The sequence below is a fragment of the Thermobia domestica genome, chromosome 11, assembly GCF_964235325.1.
Source record: "Thermobia domestica chromosome 11, izTheDome1.hap1.1, whole genome shotgun sequence".
NCBI lineage: Eukaryota > Metazoa > Arthropoda > Insecta > Zygentoma > Lepismatidae > Thermobia > Thermobia domestica.
The window spans coordinates 162,375,969-162,383,381 of NC_137464.1; the positions used below are offsets into that span (position 1 = coordinate 162,375,969).

The 7,413-nt window shown below is 35.4% G+C and overlaps 1 long non-coding RNA gene across 1 annotated transcript; it reads left to right on the plus strand.

The window, feature by feature from the left end:
• The first annotated feature begins 356 nt into the window (after positions 1-356).
• On the plus strand, positions 357-7,150 carry LOC145663689 (uncharacterized). The gene is made up of 3 exons (XR_014127228.1): positions 357-1,429; positions 2,291-2,422; positions 6,897-7,150. It is a non-coding gene; the product is annotated as an uncharacterized LOC145663689 (long non-coding RNA).
• The last annotated feature ends 263 nt before the right edge of the window (positions 7,151-7,413 follow it).

Genomic DNA, 7,413 nt, shown 5'->3' on the forward strand with positions numbered 1-7,413 from the left:
CCTACATTTTTGGGCTGGCTACTGGCCTGCTCACTTGCACAGATAAAATTTCAAGGGACCACCAGAAGTATTAGTTGAAAAATTGCAATTCCTTTACGATTGCCATATAAATACGGATTCCGTATATGTTGCATAAAAGCTACAATGTAAAAAAAAAAAAAAAAAAAAAAAAACAGGCATTACTCGAGCAGACTGTTTTATCAAGTTTTGACACATTTCTTACATTCTCAGGTTGGGTTAAAGTTTTTTTTTTTTTTTTTTTTTTTTTAGCAGCACTAAATAACAAGCTCCAGTACTACATACAGATTAACTTCAGAAGGGCTCGATGTAAATACAGTGTGGACGTATGGCATAAACACGAACAAACTTGTGCTAGGTAGCAATAAAAAGCATGAATGCTATCTAACCGAGTCAGTGCAGGACGAACCTGGTGGCACTGTTCGTAGGTTTCTTTAAGAAAATTTCCCTCGAGTGACACAAACTTTTCACTTTATCAAATTTTCCGTTGTTTGTTGAGTGTCCAATACTTATGACAGAAGTTATGTAATAATTTTAATTTAGCTATGTTAAGGGAACTACCACCAGTGGCGTCATTTAGGGGGCAGGGAGGGGTAATTGCACCCCCTGAGATTGAGATTTATATAGATTTTTTGAGTAGAATAGTAGTCAGTGACAAACGCAAAATTTTCTTATATCAAGGGGTCTTGCCCTCCCACAAGCAAAATCTGAAATGACGCTTCTGCTACCAACCACATTTGTTTTATTCATTTACTTTTTCCTTTTTGCAAAAGTATACACACAGCCAACAAAATGAAATATAGTGAAATCTTTCAGTTTAACATCCCATGATTATGCCTTTAGGTTAAGGGAGACGATGATTAAAGCAAGTGAATGATGATGGAAGAATGAGAAAGTGGGAGGAAACGGGAGTACCTCGACAAAATCCACGAACACAATGTTGTTTATCACAAGCTTGCTTGGGTGAAAATCGTACCAAGGAAACCATGCACCTGAGGTAAGCGCTCCCCACTGAGCCACCGTGCACCCCACTAGCTAACAATGGGTGCAAATTATGCTACTTGCAGCACACACAAACTATTGCAATTGTATTGGTTTATTTCTGAATAACAAAGAACAATTTAAGTAGTGATGTTCGTTAACAATAGTCTAATTGCTACTTCACATTATTCATGTATGCGTATTTCTAACATTGCAGTAAAACATTATGACAATGAACTACTTTGGAACTTCATGACTAGAAAAAGGTAAAATATATTATTTAATAGAATATATTTGTATAACAATTAAATCTTTATATTTCAGATGGATGCCGAATTTAAAAATTTGTTCGGCGCGACAGAGTCTGTTTTCAATGTCATCTGTTCGGCAGTGATAATCTTCTTTAAGGTTTCGCTAGAGAAAGTTCTTGGTGAGTAAGATCAAGTTTTCGTGTATATTTATCATATTTCAGGTTGCATGTATAAATATGTACACAAGAGTCTATTTGTCATCAACACAACCCTACTTCTGGCAAAGCACCCATTTGTTTTTTTTTTCTTTCTTTCTTTACATTATCTTTTTATAGTGTTTATTCACAAACATTGTTTTATTGTTATAATTCAATCGCAGCAAATAGTAGCTTTTATATGCTTTACTTTGAAAAGTAAAAATAAGTCAGTATTTTGAAACATGTAATACCTTTTAAATAAACGTACATGAACTCAAAATTGCACATCTTTGGCTTATTATCTTCACGTCTTAAGACAGTGATGGGCAAAGCATGGCCCGCGGATTAGATGTAGCTCCTTAAACGTTTCCAACCAGCCCACGACGTGATTCATTACCTGACGAATATAACTTCACTTCTGAGAATCAGTGGATTATACTTCCAGCCAAATTATGAGAAATGTTTAAAAATGCATTCACAATACCATTTATCACATTCCCCTTCATGATCTTCCGAGTATTAATAGAGCTTGGTTTTACAAGTGATACAATCACTGTTGTTTGTTTTTTAAATTATATTTGCCCACCTATATTTTTTTCCGTTTTTCTTTAGCCTGCGGCCCAAAATGTTTCCCCATCATTGTGCTAAGGAATATAACAATTGTCTAGGGCTTTGGAAAGCAGTACACTTTAAGTAAAACCTTATTTCAACTCATGGAAGTAGTTTTTGAATAATTTAGTGTGATTTACATTGTACTTCAAAAAATATTTTGGCAGACAATAGCAATATCTACTAATTCCAAACATTATTATATACTGACTTAGTCATATTTTCTCTCTATAGATCAATTGCGCACTACATTTGCTTCCATTTCTACTACCACAAATTGTAAACATATGTAAGAAAGGAGCTAAAATAGTAAGGAGAAGGCCGGCACCTTACAGGAGCCACGAATATGTCATTGCAGAGCTACAGGTAAGTCGTGTCACTCGTTTCATTGGACACATAATTTTTGTATACCTTCCTGATTAGGAATATGTCCATTATCGTTCAATTGTAGTCATAGTTTCATAATTACAGAGTTAATACATTTACTTTCCAGGTTATACGTTTTGGAAATATCTTAATAGAAGGATGGTTTTATAAATAATTTGATTTGCATACTAATGGATGGTTCTAACGTCATCTGTATATGTAGCAGGGTTGGCAAAAACCATGGCTTTTATTGAAAAAACAAAAAAAAACGGGTTTTTTGGTTTAAACCAGGTTTTTTTGGTTTAAACCAGGTTTATTTGGTTTAAAACAGGTTTATTTGGTTTAAATAATTTGCTCTATATATTCATATCATATATGGACAGAAATAAGTTTGTTTCGCCTTGATGTTATTATGCAACAGCCGGGTTATGCTGGAAGGGGTCACATAAGCTTAAAGCGGAATAAAAACTGCTTCTCGAGTTACATCCGAGAAAAATTGTCCTCCATTTGAACTCGGAGCCAGGACTAATTGGCCACAAATGCGATACGTCTACCGACTCACTCACGAAGGAATCCTGATAAAAATACGTTGTACTGATCTTTACATGCTTCTTAATATAGCTCTCAAGAGTCATTTCAGAAGGACAAAAAGATAAACAGTGCACAAGTGAAACCATTATACTGAATTACATATGGACAATTTCAAAGTACTACGGAGTACAGACGAACTAATTTAATTCAAGTTAGTTAATAACGACTTTTATTGGTCCAAATTAAAGAAATACAACGACTTAATTTGCATATCACAAAGATACGAATTATTTGAGTCCACTTTGGCTCAGACTCATTTATACATAAATAGATATCGAAGATACTTCTCATTTCACTAAATGCCTCTCGTAAGGTCTGTATGACCCTCCTTCCCCCCCCCCCCCACACACACACAAAGTACGGCATTTCGATGTATTTTATCAATAGTAAACAAAACAATTTTTAGAATGTTTCTTTGATTGCAATTACATAACAATAATAACTACAAAAAAAAAAAAAATCGCAAAACAAACATTTATAAACTTACATAAAAAAAAAAGTTGCTTTTGTAGTATAATCTTTTTGAGTAATGAATGGGGAATTTAGGTCTGAATATAATACGAATAATATACGGGAGTGAAACGTGATAACCCAGAAATGTGTGTTCATCAAGATTTTACAAACACTTACACTTTTACGAACATTTTCGTTAGTTGGTTTAAACCAGTTGGTTTTTTTGAAAAAACCAGCTGCTTTAAACATTGGTTTAAACCAGCCAACCCAGATATGTAGTCATTAAGTTTCCTTTCTATGAATAAAGAATCTGTATTCTCAAGCAGTGGCGTAACTAACAGGCTCCCGGTATTTAAGTTTCGGAGTATAACTTTATAATGTTTGGATGTTAAAAGCACTTTGCAGAGTTCCTCCGTGGCTTAGCGGTTAGCGTATGCGCTCTTGGCGCGGGAGACCCGGGTTCGATTCCCGGCGGGAGCTCATGTGGTTCGGATTCCACGTTAATCAGTAGGTCCACGTCTCACATAGCCTCGCTGCTGAAAGGGACGCTAAACTGAAATTCAACTCCATTCAAAAGCACTTTGCAGGTTTCATATTACTGCAAGAGTACTCTACTTAGAGGAAAAAGAAATCACGGAACCAGCTATAATAGATTTAGTGAATTCTACTCGGAAAATGTATCGCCTTTTGTTGCAACAACTAACAAGTTTCCGATGAGTAGTGAAGAAACAATTTAGTGAAATTTTAACTTGGAATTAATTAGCCAATTATTTAGTCGTAGATAACTTCCTTTGTTAGTAGTGTTCTGGATTTGTGTACTTCTTTGCAACTGTATCTCACTGTGCCTCTGACGAAGCCAATCCTGAGCGATCATTCAGTACACTAAAAGCCATCAAACTTTATATTCGTAGAACAAGGTCGAAGATGAAATTGAGCTCAGCTCCGTAACTTGGGCTTTTTCTTGGAAGACCAAACATTAATTAGACCTCCTAAAATATGTCAAGTTGAGGCCCCCTAGAATAATGATGGCATTTGAAGTGAAATCCTTACTAAACGTGTTCGATACTTCTTGGGGCGCCAGTTGATGGTTTACTAAAGTAAGATCCAGATTACATATATGCTACATCTTAAAGGAATGTATTTCGTTCAGATAGTGGGGCAGCAGAAACATCTTAAACTATTTGCAATGCTTTAGAAAATAGTACGGTGCTTCACAAGTTAACTAAATGAGACAATATGTTGAAAGTCTTACTAAATATATATTTTGTCTGGGGCTCTAATAGGACACATTTTACTGAATGAGGCTCAGAACACATTTTCGTTTCATTTTTTTTTTTTTTCCTGTTATGTGGTAAACCTATTCCAAGGTTTATTTATAAGTTCCTGTTCATATCACATCATACAAAGCAACAAAGTTTTAACTCAAATGAATCCTATCAAACAACTGGAAGCTTAATTGGGGGGGGGGGCAGTTTCCCCATTCCCCCGCAAAAGTTACGGCATTGGTTGAGCCCTTTGCCAATCCTGAGCACTGAAAGCGAAGAATGGCACCACGTTGATATTGAGAAAGTAGTCAGCGAATTACTCTCCGAAAAAAAAAAAAAAATACGCCGATTTAGAAATATGTGAGCAAGTTCCACAAGTTTTGACGAGTTTTCATATGTTAGTTGTAATGTGAACGTTAGGAAAAAAATTATTTCTGCTCTTGCCTTTGAGGTGAGCGGTCCCAGGTTCGACTCCTGGTGGGGACACTCGGCCGAAAGAGTGTAACAGCTTTTTCAGACCTGCCATCTTGAGTGAAGTCTTTGTTGGGTTTCGTTTATTCATACCATTCAAATGCCGGGATGGAGGTACCTAATATAATGGTCCCAGGCTGCTTCCTTCCTTTCCCAATCCTTTCTTCCTTCCCTTTCATCGTACAGTGGGCTCGTTGAGGGACGTCATACTTTATACGGGATGGGCTAACGTGGCCTTAGATGCCGACAGCCCAGAAATCTAATTCCTAATTCCTAGAAATTATTTCTTTTAAGAAGCTTTTTAGTCCCATGTAATTGCTTAATAATAATAATAATAATAATAATAATAATAATAATAATAATAATAATAATAATAATAATAATAATAATAATGTGCAATTTTTGTATATTAGCAAGTAGTGTCTGACTAGATGGAAAAATAACTCTACTACTGTATAAATTGTACGTGTGCCATGAACGTAGAAACAGGAAGAGCCCTTTTGACATTTTCGCGGATGGAGGGGGGCATGCATTCTTAGTTACGCTACTGTTCTCAAAGCATTCTAGTAATTTGTTTAACAATTGCTAAAAAAGTAGAAATCGAATAACGGTGAAATTTTATATAACTTAGAATTTGTGGTGTGATTCATTGTTTCTTTCTTTCTTTCTTTTTTTTTTTTTCGTCACACATAAGCAGAAATGACTAATTTTCAGGTTTATTGTTTCCTTGTCTTGCATAGATGAAACAGATCGAAATGTTTTTGGTTACCTTTCAATTTCCTTATTTTTATAATCTTATTTCAATTGATATTAATCCTTCCAGAACGTGACAACCCTACTATTATTATAAAGATCGCCATAGACGAGTCATTCATTTGATGTTTATTAGGATCACGCAAGTGGGATATATATAATATTGTAATGTTAGTACCATAGGTGTTCATTTTACTCCGACCTCACTCACCTTCATTCTCACAGTGAATTGGCCCTCGCCCTCACCTTCGAAGAGAGTTGACCATCGCTCTCGCCTTTGTGTTGGGAATTTGTCCTCGCTCTAGCCCTGACAGTGACAGTTGGCCCTCGCCCTCGCTGTCCAAGCTTGTCATCGCCCTCGCGTCATTATGGTTGAGAGAGAATTTGAGGGTGAGGATGCCCTCGAGAGGGCCATCCTCGCAAGGGTAAACACCTCTGGCTTAGTACGTCCGTTACACCGCTCAATAACTCTTCAACAAAAGATAATGTTAAAATTGTTTTCTGCAATCAACAGCTAGATAATTATCTCGGAGGAGTTCGTTAATGGATGTGATCCACCTACTTGTAGTGCTAGAAATAAACCATTTCCGGTTAACGTTGATCACTATAGAGCATAGACAGTAATCTCACATTGTATATTTTTTAATCGATTAAGCGTCCCTAGAATATATTCCATTTCCACTCTAATCACTCTGCTAAAACACTAAATGGTAGATCTACTACAACTTCTGGTTTCAATATTAATTGAAGAAATATTGCGTAATTCTCTTTACTGTCTTTACCAGAGTCTATATTATCGTATTTCAATTGATACTAATTCAAATTAGAACGTAGCAAAACTAATATTATTCGAGATATCGCCATACACGAATAAGATTTATAAGTATTTCATTTTATTTTTATTTCTATTGTCACTAATTACACAATCTCTTTGTTTCCAGGGAGATGAAGGCATAGACACATTTATAGCAAATGAAAAACTTCTGGGAGGATCTCGAACATAGCTGTTGTTTATCTTGTCCATTGGCAGTCGTCACAGACTATTTTCCAACGAATGCATACATCTGTCATAGTACTTTGTAGGCATATTCAGAGGGTTCATGTATCCTCATTGTCTTATCTAAGTTGTTATAAAAATTGTGCTCATGTATAGACTTAGTTTATTATTTGACAAATAAAAAATACAATGTACAAACATATTTTCCTTTAATCAAAATGAAACTAATATATATACATTTAAGTTTGTGTGTATGTGTGTGTGAATATATATATATATATATATATATATATATATATATATATATATATATATATATGTGTGTGTGTGTGTGTGTGTGTGTGTGTGTGTGTGTGTGTGTGTGTGTGTGTGTGTGTGTGTGTGTGTGTAACGTCGCATGATTATGTTTCAAGGCTAAAGGAGAAGGCAATGATAATGAAGTGATGCAATGAAGAAAGTAG